At 41.4% G+C, this 12800-nt stretch overlaps 2 long non-coding RNA genes across 2 annotated transcripts; both read left to right on the forward strand.

The window, feature by feature from the left end:
• Window positions 1-875: 875 nt before the first annotated feature.
• On the forward strand, window positions 876-5271 carry LOC307041967. The gene is made up of 4 exons (XR_013808955.1): window positions 876-959; window positions 2481-2675; window positions 4039-4199; window positions 5021-5271. It is a non-coding gene; the product is annotated as an uncharacterized lncRNA (long non-coding RNA).
• An 877-nt stretch (window positions 5272-6148) lies between these two features.
• Window positions 6149-8288, forward strand: LOC307042093. Its single transcript, XR_013808997.1, has 2 exons — window positions 6149-6421; window positions 6683-8288. It is a non-coding gene; the product is annotated as an uncharacterized lncRNA (long non-coding RNA).
• The last annotated feature ends 4512 nt before the right edge of the window (window positions 8289-12800 follow it).

The following is a 12800-nucleotide window of genomic DNA, read 5'->3' on the forward strand; positions in this document are numbered from 1 at the left end:
TCCTAGATGCGGACTTGCATACACACAGTATCACTCCGCAGCCTCACCCCTTCAGTAACGTCCTGATGGTATATGTGAGCGGCACTATATACTAAAGACGGTCAACTTGAAAAATCGTTCGCAAATTGTTAATGATGCCGGGCCGCTTTAAAGTACACAAGTAGTTCGAGGAACTTAGCGACGCACATAAAGAGGCGACATGGGGTCTGCGGCTGAAAAGAGAAACCTGAAAGTTAGACATATGAGTTAAATCACTCAGTGAGGTGTTCTGTCAGAGAGAGTGGTGTTTAGTTTACAGCAGCCTGTGACGGCCAATAATAATTTAAATGTCTTCCTTACTGTAAGCAGTTATGAAATACCTGTTTGTGAAAGGTTATTTGTATTCTTTATTGTTCATATAGAACCCACTGCTTTCTGCTCACTGGTGAGTTAGCCTATGAATGAGTGTTAAGCACATCAGGCTGGCAGCTGTATGGGCATTGCACTATGGTAGCTGTTATTTGCACATTGTTAATCCAACAAGTCCTCCAACTAATACGACCAAATAGGTCGATTGTTTTCCTCGTTTTCCGACCCATTAATACGACCCAGAGCAGCGTTTTCAATCAACGGGTGCGTCAGCCTGTATACCTTTACGACCCACGGGCGCGTTTTAAATCAACGGGAGGCGGCGTAATGACGTACAACGTCCTCGACAACTTCTGTTAACAACCATCGTTTTTCAGACACGTACACTCTTCAAAAATCACGGCTTTCTGTCGTAGAACAAAACGTGATTCGCCTCTTAAATTTGTGTCGACCACAGACCTTATTTCGAGCTATTTTCCCAAATCCTATGGAGAAATCTCATTGGTTCTGACGCGAGGGAACCGGAAGTGGTCAAATGCTAACTCACCGGGGTTTTGGACTCGTCACTGCATCAGACAACATCCATTTATTTCCCAGACAAGCTAATAAACGTGAGTAGTCAGATATCAAAAGTATATTCATTTTGGGATATGTATTATGTTGTTTTATTTTGTCGTCTAGTACAGTGACTAAGATTACTATGTTTACCTAGGAATAATGATAGCAAAGCTAAATTAGCCAAAAGTAGAATCAGCTAACGTTAACGTGAGCATGGAAGTTATGTGATCCATCGGTTCATGCGGTTGATCCAAATGTTATCAAACGTCACATTCTTTATAACTATATTAAATACTATTTATCTATTAAGTGAAGAGTGACCAGGGGTGTAATACTGCCGGAACACCGCTCCGGCACCTAAAACGGGGATGGTTGTTAGCATCTGGTGCTAGCTAGCTATGATAACGGATAGGCTAAGAGGCTAATGTACCTAATGTAATGTTTACACAGTTAACTTTAGTCTAAGTTATCTCAGTGGGTCTGAAACAGTTTGGTCACCATATATGGAAATACATATTTCCAAGGCACACTTTTATATTATTGTAATGTTCCACAATAGGAGTCGGAAATTCAAGTTCTTAGGTTCAATAGCTCCTTTGGTAGTATACAAATACAGGTTCATAGGTCACAGGTTGCAGGTCGCAGGTTCAACGTCACACAGCACCCTAAAAAAAATCGAATGAATCTAAAACATCGATGAAATCATTACAATTCATACTATTGGACATACAACAAATGCATAAAAAAACAAAACAGTAAATAGTTAAATATGCACAAAGATACATTTAAAAAAAGTATTATTCTTATCATTTTTTTTATTATTGAAATGTATACAGTTAAGTTTCATATGGGTGTTGACAGATGTATCCATAGATTTAGTTAATTTTGCCCTCAAGTGCACAAGATTGATGCATTTAACTTCACGGGGGCCTCCGGACCCCCCTAGAGGACATGAGGTCCACCCCCACTTAAAACATATTCACATGGATAGGATACTAAATACATGTGCACACTTTTTATATAGTAACCTTTGTACCTCAGCAGGAGGGAGTTAGTTTATAAAGGTCCTTCACTGATCACTTAACTATCACGCAGCTGTGTGCAGCATTTACTGTAAGAATCACACATTTATTCAATAATGCAGACTTAATAAATGACCATTCTTTGTTGATTCTGGCTGGAGTGTTAATTGACAGTAGTTACATAAGCTTCAAAACAAGCCACAACTGCGCGTGCACACGTGCAGAACTTATAGAATTAGCAATACACCCCTGCTAATGATGATTTTAGTATTATTTTCTGTGATGATGGAGCATCAACTTTTGGATCAACCAGATATTTACAGATTAGGGTTGTCCATAACAGTCAATTTAAACGTGTGACTGACTCTGTATAACATTGTTTTCCTTACTCTTGTGATTTTTGTTCATCCTATCTAAAAGATAAAAAAACATGACTTCATTGTTTTAACAAGATTTTTCACGATATAATAAAATACATGAATCCTGTAAACATTTGTAGTATAGTATTCTTATTTTTGGTATTCCCTGACATTATCTGTGTTTCTGTTACAGACGCCTACTCAAAAAGTGTGCCAGACATGCAGGGAAAGCATAGGAGTAGCAAGTAAAAAATGCAAACAATGTGGTGCCATCCAACCCTACAAAGAGAAACTCTCCAAGCAAAAAGAAAAGGTTGCACAGGAGTGGAAGGCCACGCAACAGAAAAACCACAGTGTCAACAAAGTGTATGACTCGACACATTTACTGGTAAGCTTTTTTCTCTTGCAGATGTCAGTTATCATAAAAAAGTGTGTAAATAATCCCTGATCTTAATCTTTTTATACAAATTGTTAAATTACTGAATTGATTTATACTTTCCAACAGTCGCCCTCATTTACTTTTTAAAAATAATCCTAATTTCTTAAGTAAGTTTATGTGAGAAGTACAGACTAGTGCACGATTACTGCACTTCATGTAATGTGTTAAGCAAAATTGTTGTCACCGTTGTATTTAAAGCTGTAAAGGCATAACACATTTTTTCGAACTGATGTTAGATAGTGTTTGTACTTGCAAGCACCCAGTTTTAGTAAAACATTATTTCTTAACCAGAAGTAACATAGTTCAGGCCAGTGGTAATTCCTAGAATCAGAGCTTCAATGTACATGTTTTTCTAATTATATCTTACAAAAAAACCTGCATTTTGGTGTTTTATATTTTATTTTGGAACTTCATGGTATGGAAAACACATAATTATGTGACTATGGTTTCCAAAAGTAAAATAAATGAAATATCATATACATTTTTGAATAAATGGTAAAACCAAGAATGTCACAGAATCAAAACCAGCCCATATTAATATAGTGCTTGAAAGACAATCAAGACCTGGAAAGAGTTAGTATTAATAAAGAGGCCCTTAAAAGCACTTTCATTAAGCTTACCAGAGTCTCTGACTTTGAGCCGTGTTCGAACAGTCATTTAAAAATTCCCCTGTAACACCAGCTTTACATCTGAAGTGCTGTTAATGCAGAACTTTGAACCTGAAATGATATAGGTTATAGCTTGCTGACATGTTTCAAAGCTAAATGTAGCTTATTCAGATATCTGAATGTGAGAGTTAAATGGACCCATATTAGGGATGCCAGAAACTGACCATGATCAAAATCGGACAGCCCTGGCGAATATTAATTGATTATTCGCCGCCGAATTGAAACTAAGCCAGGAAAAAAAAGAAATACATAAATAATAATAAAAATATATATAAATAAAATCGAATTTTAAAAATAATTTTCGATTATGGAGACTGTAACGAATATTCGAAAAATAGAATAATCGCTGGCATCCCTAACCCATATAAAAATAACTATGCCCATGTAAAAAAAACTCAAAGTGAACCCGAGCTCGATAAACTTCTTTTTTTTTTACAGTTCTTTTTTAGGGGCTCCCCTAAAAGGGGTCTAAAATCACACCTGGTTAATTGTGGGGTGCCTTCCTCAATGTGCACACGTATCACATCAGTGCATTTTTCACTTATGCAAAATAAATGGAGTTATAATGGCTTTAGGTGTGTGAAAATGTTTAGAACTGTTGTGTACATAATATTTCTTGTTTTTTTGTGTCCATTGTGTTCCAGCTTCACAAATGGAAAATGTTAGATCGGCGTCCCATCCTCCTTCTTGCCAAGAGAGGCACAAATGGTTTTTGCCGATTGCATCTGTCCATGGCAAATCGAGACAGAAGATGGTAACAATGCACTTGTTACCATAAAGAGGATTTACGAAAGCCTAATTAATGGTAAAGTATACAAATCTGCATGCTATATTTCAGCAATGTATCTGTTAACATTTTTTGTAAATTAGTTGCTCAGTTATCTGGTTTTAAATGTAAAAAAATGTGAATCACTGTTTACCAAGTAGTACAAATATGTCGTTATGTCTTGTTTTGTCAGTTAAAGGGCCCATGTCATGCTTTTCTGGTTATTACCCGTCCCCTTGTGTGTTATGAAGCTTTTCCTGCATGTAAACGGTCTGCAGAGTCACAAACCCTCAAAGTACACCCTGTAGCGAGTAAAACTCTAACACAGAAAATACCTGTCTATGCTGCTCTTTTTCAATTTTTTTCTTCCTGAGTATAGTGACGTAACGGGCATAGTGACGTACCGGCTCACACACACTCACTCAGCCTTATCTTTTCTCAGCCGAGGCTCCGCGGATCTCCTCACGCACACACGCACACACACTCACAGCCTGGCTGTGAGTGTGTGTGCGTGTGTGTGCGCTCAGGCTGAGTTCCTCGCTGTCTCGCAGACCCCACACAGCAACCAGGAAACAACACCAGTAATCCAGCTCACACTGTCTGCTCCTCGAGCCTCAAAGGGCGGAGCAGCGAGCCCCCCAACGTCCCGCCAACACGGCACCCAGACCCCACGCAGCATTCTCATCTGTTTGTCCTTACTGGTGTCATTTCCTGGTTGCTAACAAACGCCATTGTAACACAGAATCACTGATGTTCCGCTGTTTCATTTTTAGCTGTAATTACTCAGATTATAAATGTATATGGCGGATTATACTTGGTCATTTATTCACCATGCGTCTACTTTTTTTTCTTCTCAATAGTGACTTTGGCAGTTGAACCTGAGGGCCCTTGTACCACACAGGCAGAAATGGCCGCAGACCCAGGATCAGACTTGTCTGTACCTCTTACCACCGAGACTGACACTGAGTTCACTCTCTTCCTCACTCCTGTGTCCTCCGGCCTGACTCCTGCTCTCTCCTCCGGGCTGACTCCTACTCTCTCCTCCGGGCTGACTCCTGCTCTCTCCTCCGGGCTGACTCCTGCTCTCTCCTCCGGGCCTGACTCCTGCTCTCTCCTCCGGGCTGACTCCTGCTCTCTCCTCCGGCCTGACTCCTGCTCTCTCCTCCGGGCTGACTCTTGCTCTCTCCTCCGGCCTGACTCCTGCTCTCTCCTCCGGCCTGACTCCTGCTCTCTCCTCCGGCCTGACTCCTGCTCTCTCCTCCGGGCTGACTCCTGCTCTCTCCTCCGGCCTGACTCCTGCTCTCTCCTCCGGGCTGACTCCTGCTCTCTCCTCCGGGCTGACTCCTGCTCTCTCCTCCGGCCTGACTCCTGCTCTCTCCTCCGGGCTGACTCCTGCTCTCTCCTCCGGCCTGACTCCTGCTCTCTCCTCCGGGCTGACTCCTGCTCTCTCCTCCGGCCTGACTCCTGCGCTCTCCTCCGGCCTGACTCCTGCTCTCTCCTCCGGCCTGACTCCTGCTCTCTCCTCCGGGCTGACTCCTGCTCTCTCCTCCGGGCTGACTCCTGCTCTCTCCTCCGGGCTGACTCCTGCTCTCTCCTCCGGCCTGACTCCTGCTCTCTCCTCCGGCCTGACTCCTGCTCTCTCCTCCGGCCTGACTCCTGCTCTCTCCTCCGGCCTTACTCCTGCTCTCTCCTCCGGCCTGACTCCTGCTCTCTCCTCCGGCCTGACTCCTGCTCTCTCCTCCGGCCTGACTCCTGCTCTCTCCTCCGGGCTGACTCCTGCTCTCTCCTCCGGCCTGACTCCTGCTCTCTCCTCCGGCCTGACTCCTGCTCTCTCCTCCGGGCTGACTCCTGCTCTCTCCTCCGGCCTGACTCCTGCTCTCTCCTCCGGCCTGACTCCTGCTCTCTCCTCCGGGCTGACTCCTGCTCTCTCCTCCGGCCTGACTCCTGCTCTCTCCTCCCTCCTCCGGCCTGACTCCTGCTCTCTCCTCCGGCCTGACTCCTGCTCTCTCCTCCGGGCTGACTCCTGCTCTCTCCTCCGGGCTGACTCCTGCTCTCTCCTCCGGGCTGACTCCTGCTCTCTCCTCCGGGCTGACTCCTGCTCTCTCCTCCGGCCTGACTCCTGCTCTCTCCTCCGGGCTGACTCCTGCCTGCTCTCTCCTCCGGGCTGACTCTTGCTCTCTCCTCCGGGCTGACTCCTGCTCTCTCCTCAGTGTCTTCCTCACAGAAAAGAAGACCAACGAGGAATAAAGTGGCAATTAATGGTATGTGCGGGTTAATTAGTAATTATCTTATTTACATCGACTGAAACTGTGTTTGATTTTGCACATTGAATTAGTTAAAGAGAGAGAAAACAATCATCGGTACAATTAGAATACACCACCTTTTGTTTTGTTTAAGACTTTGCAGTATCAAAAGTCTCAGTGCCATTTTGAACAGTTTAATTGAGCACAATGTGATGTTAGGCAATGTTTAGGAGGTTATTGCTGAACTTCAACTTATTACCATCTTTTAATTCCTTGCAGAATGTCCCATTCATCAAGGGTCAGACACTTTCCCCTACAAAAAACTACTGAGGGAACGAATCAGGGAGGTTTGTTTAGAAAATATTTTTAAATAAATAAACAATGACAATAATGTTTCCGTGGAACCAAGTCTTATCTTATTGGATTTTCGTATACTTTGTTTAAAAGGAGTGTTTCAGTCTTAAGCATGACTGCTAATGTAAATATTGAAATTACAGTAACAATAATTTATTATTAATTTAAGGTTGAGGTACTTGTGTAATGCTTCATGTCGCATTAATGCATCATGTCCAGCCATTTATTTGTATATTACATTTTTTCTTGTAATCCTTTGTAGGTGAATTCCTATTCTTGGCAGTACAAATATTTTTTTAAATAATAATAGTATTCCAAAATATTAAACTGATGGGGAAAATGCTATTGACTATGTTACAGTCCTTCATATGTTTGAGTTAATCGTACCTACTATTATTTCAAATTATCATTTGATTTCACTGGACTTTTTGTATTTACATGTATGACATTTGAAAAAAATGAAGTTTACCTAAAATCTGTGTTTCTTTACTCAGGGCCATACCGAGGTGTTGGTGCAGTGGCAGTCTTGCTCTGGATGGTATGTATCTAATCTGAAGTTTCCTTCAGTGTAGCTGATGGGTCTGGCAGAACAGGGGCCACAAAGTAGTCTTACCAACCAACTTCATCAACCCTGAGATCACTAACTTAAACATTTTGGGTTCCTCAGCAGTAAATTGAATTTAGTTGATCACATGGGGGTGGGGAGCCATGTCATCAATAGCTCTATCAGACGTTTGCGCCATAAAGTAAGACATCCAAGTTCTCTGCCCTTCGTCATTCAGACATCGCGCCCTAGAAACGCTGTCTGATTGTAACACATAAGCAGGGAAGTAGCCTACATTGAAATAGAAATTAAAATATACAATAGAGTTTATCATTGATCAATATCACTAAAGGTTAAATGATTGATATGTGAGGCTGGATGGTATTTGATCTCTTTTGTAATTACTGACTTGTTACATTTGTTCTTAACAATTATACTATAAGTATAGTTAGTAGTAATAAGTAGTATTATTTCTGTGTGCAGTCTTGCAGGCAGTTGTCTAAGTTTAGTGCTGTATGTTTGGGCATTGATAAGACAGCAAATTCAAAGAATTGGTCAAATGAAACATTGACTTTGAAATAAAAAATGTACCTTGTATTATATATGATGTACGTGTTATATATAAATATATACATTATACTGCACTTTCATCATGATATTTTTGAGTGACTTAGTATATCTTCTCATTTGAAATAGCATTGTCAACATACTGTAGAACTACATATTCCAAAAAGTAATACTTTTTGCTGTGTCAGTATTGTCATACTGATATTCTGTACAAACTGTGAAGTCCATTGAGACAAATGTAACATTTGTGATATTGGGCTATATAAATAAACATTGATTGATTGATTGATTGACTGTTTCTGTTTTACAGTGGGGCGAAGTGGAAAAATTCCTGGGAGCCAAAGGAAAACTTTTCCAGTTAAATATGGCTGACTTTTTTTTTTCTATTTTGGAGTAATAAAATACATATAAAAAAACATCTATGTAAGTGTTGTGCCTATTTGTGTTCTTATGTTATCAGTGAGCTGAAGCCAAGACAAATACAAATATGTTTTAAGTGTATCCATACAAACTCATTCTCTAAAACTGTCATGATTGGTCTGTTGTGAATGACACCCATGAGGAAAAAGGTCCTATACATTATATCACATCGGCAGGGCTGTGATGTGATGAGGCCCTCGCGAGCGTCGACGGGGGGGTGGTGTGTAAACCCTGGACACACCAAGCCGATTACAGCTAGTGGAGCCTCGCAGCAGAAACTGTGGCGCGCTCAATTGCGCCGCATTTGCGCATCAGATGAGGCTCCCTCCACAAGATGAGGGCGAGAGGCAGACGCAGTCTGTGTGATCGGCGTGTATGGAGGGGCGGGCCTGCACATCGGCATATCACAGACTGGTGCATACATTGTACGGGCGGCAATTTGAAATGGAACGCAGCCCACACACGGCAGACAAACCCAAACACTTTTGGAACACGCCACCTCCAGACACATTAACATGCACTCCCCTAACTTTCCCCTAATCTGACATTGTATTTCATTCCATAACATATAAATATACTGTTCACCCATGTGAAACACACACACTGAAACCAAAATAATTTACAAACATGTGAAAATCTTTCATATGCGATGGAAACTTCTGAAGCAATGGAAACAGGAGTCAGAGAGACACGAGGAGAGCAGGAACTTTGATGGCAAACTGATGGTTTATTCACAAGACATGTTGTGTGCCACGAATTGACACAAAAGATGCCAAACCAATTCTGAAGATCTCTACCCCAGACCCATATTTAGCTAGTTCTGAGAGAAGAATCAACATTGTGCATAACAAGATAAAACCAACACCTCTATCAGCTGACGCCAATAGGCAGGAACAGGGAGACAAAACACTGAGAGCACAGTAGCCAAGGCTACAGGTGCCTGTGCTCAGTCAGGACAAGACCTGGGGGGTATACCACGAAACTGGTTCAACCTAACCTGGATATGTTTGAGTTAGCCGGTTGGCCTAATCCAAAACATACGCCCTCTCGCTAAACGGCACTACGACACGGGTTATCAAGTGTATCGCTCAAGCCAGCCGTGCCTATCTAGTTAGGTGCGCGTTCACATAAAAGGGGTAGTATTTGGAGCATTCGACCAATCACAAACATGGAGAAGCGTACTGACAGCGCAGCGCGTATACTTCCTGAATGAAAAGTCAACTATATAATTAGACAAATATGAAGACTTTAAACATCCATGACTCAAACACTTTATCCAGGATAAAAGCCACATAGCTGCACCTGCAAGGTGAACACAGCTGGTAAAAGAAAAAGTGTTTGAATGCGTACATTAACAGGTTTATGATATGCCCCGTCTAAGACACGATCTGACTTTAATTACATTTGACTCGAGTGTTTCGTAATGTGTTGCTTAAAATAATACTTCTGCATACAGTATGTGACACTGTAAGTGTTGCACGGCCAGATACGGCTCAGCTGACTCAGATAAGGAGATATATGATACATTATGATGTGATGCCGCGGACTGTACTGTTACTTTGATCCAGTTACTTATGTTGTGGCAGATATTTAATTAAGCTTTCTTAACGCTAATGTTATAATAGTCAGATTGCTCTGAAGATGGGAGGTGATATTCTATTAATGTTCACATTCACACGTGAACACGTTTGGTTCTATGCAAACTCAGTAATATCCATTGTGATACAGTTATAAGGCCTTCACAAGAGACTGTCAGTGGAGATTAAAGGGGATCAGGAGCTCACGTCTTCTCAGAGTCCTTGGTATCTGGCTTGATGATTGTCTCACATTTCTAAACTTCATGTCAATAACCTGCTTAAAAAGCTGAGGGTTAGGCTAGGTTTCTTCTACAGGAACAAGTCCTGTTTCTCTGCTTGAGGCCAGGAAAAGGCTAGTCACTGTGACCTTTTGACCTGTGCTGGACTATGGTGATTTGATCTATATGAATGCACCTGCCAATTGCCTGGTCAAGTTAGATGCTGCGTATCACAGTGCACTGAGATTTGTGACAAACTGTAAAGCATTAACCCATCACTGTACCCTGTATGCAAGGGCTGGTTTGCTTTCACTAACTGTACGGAGGCTCAGTCACTGGTACATTTTTATATACAAAGCCATGTTAGGGAAACTTCCATCTTATATCTGCTCCCTGATCTCACGGAAAATTGTAAGTGGCTACTGCCTGAGATCGAATGCTGTGGTTTTATTAAATGTGCCAACTGCTAGGACTGTCTTAGGGAAGACAGCTTTTAGATGCGCAGCTCCTCTGTCTTGGAATAGTCTGCAAATTAAATGGAAACTGAGCAATCTGGTGCCACTAAATGTTTTTAAAGCTCGGTTGGATGCTACTCAATCGGAAGCTATTGGTACCTGTTTATGTGGATAGTTATGTAAATGGTGCTGTATGATGTCCTTTTGTTGTTCTGTTTATGTTTTTATGTTTCGTGTGGAACCTACTTGAGCAGGTCTCCCTTGAAAAAGAAATCAATGATCTCAATGGGATACACCTGTATAAATAAAGGTTTGAAATTAAATGAAATGAGAGTCATCATCATCATGTTCTCTCTGCTGCTGCTGCTGCTGCTGGCAGCTGGAAGTGAGTCAACACTTATTATACTGCTGTTTAACAGGATAATCTGTCATATAACTTTTTTTTGTATTTGTACAGGTGTGAAGTGTGAACAGTTGACACAGCCAGCTTCTGTGACTGTGCAGCCAGGTCAACGTCTGACCATCACCTGTCAGGTCTCTTATTCTGTTAGTTAATAATAATAATAAAATTCAATAACATGCTTTAACCACTAGGTGCCCGTTTATCAGCTGTGCACCGTTATGGTGTAAATACTGCCTATCTACCAATTGGATCCAATATAAAAGTCAGCCGAATTACTGTTGATATTGCAAGGAGACATATTGTGTGAAAATAAATCTAAGATGTTGTTAAATGGCTGATATATTTGTGATCCACGTCACGTTTTCAGTTTTGGCGGCAGTTCTTCCTGTTTGTATAGAAGTCTTCTCATCAGGGCTCTATAAATAGATAACTACGGCATATGTAATATGTAATGCAGCCGAACCATGTATTACAATGCCGTTATGTGATTAGCTCCAAAGAGAAAAGCAAGCAAACTCGGAATAAAGTATTATTATTTTTTTTTTAAATGTTTTCGGATTTCACATCGCATAAACACCATTTCCCAACGTGCATTGCGGCTAAACCATGAATCACCGAGCTGAGGATCTTGGTTATGGCTAGAAAGGATCCGTCTTGTGTAAAACTCTCGCGAGAGTTCGGCTGAATGTCACGTGGCTGAATGTTTACGTTTGGCAGGCAGCCTTTCAGTTAGGATCGTTAACATCAGTTGGCCACAGCAAATGATGGTGAGAAGCTAAACTATCTATTAATTATGTCAATGACAGGGAGTGTGATCGTTGAAAAGCGGTCTTGCTGGTGTTCAAAGAAGAATGACAACACTGTAGATCACCAACACTATGGTTTATTTTTTATTCACAGGCAAGTCAACGTTGTCGCAGTAAAAGTCCCAAGATAGCTCCTGGTGCAATAAAATGTTCCCTTGCAGTGTTTTACTATTATGTCTGATGTTTCTCTATTAATATTGCTGCTGCATTAATGTGTATGTTGCATCATGTTACTGCTGTAGATGTGTTTCCGAGCCGCTCCGATTACAACGAGAGTTACAACGAGAACGTGACGTCATATTTACAATAGAAGGATCCTTTCTAGCCATAACCGAGGATCTTGCCTACGTCTGTTTCCGGTATTGTTTTTGACGGATGTATTTTGTTATACACACATTCTTTCACATTTAAATTAAAATGTACATTAAAATATTTCATGAGGCTTTCTAAAATGTTTTAAAATATAACTACGGTTCGAGTTGAAGAGTTTATAAATTAACATGAACCGAAGCTGTTGCCTGGTAACGCAATCGTGCAACGTCACGTCCGTTAATTCCACATCCACACACATCGATTTAATAAATGAATATAGCCTTTGTATCTGCTAAAAGAGGTGCCGACCAGCTGGGGCAACAGAAAATTGGCGAAATTGAGTGTGACTATTACAAATGAAATCATTATTATATTAATATTGATAATAATAACAACCGACCGTCGGGGTAGCATTTGCTTGGCATTTCCGGGTATATCTCCACTGGTTGGGCCACGTTAACAATACTGTGTAATTGTCACGTTTGAAGGGACGAAATCGTGACAGCTTCACGTCTCCCATCATGGTAAATCGTCACATGTTCACGTCTTGCCGTGATACCGGGTTGTGCTGACCATGTCCATGCCTTTATGACAACAGTGTACCAATCTTCTGATGGCTACTTCCAGCAGGATAACTCACCGTGTCACAAAGCTCAAATATTCTCCAACTGGTTTCTTGAACATGACAATGAATTTTACTCAAATGTCACAGTCCACAGTCATCAGATCCAAATCCTACAG

This window comes from Notothenia rossii (genome assembly GCF_949606895.1).
Source record: "Notothenia rossii genome assembly, chromosome: 5".
In the NCBI taxonomy this organism is placed as follows: Eukaryota; Metazoa; Chordata; class Actinopteri; order Perciformes; family Nototheniidae; genus Notothenia; species Notothenia rossii.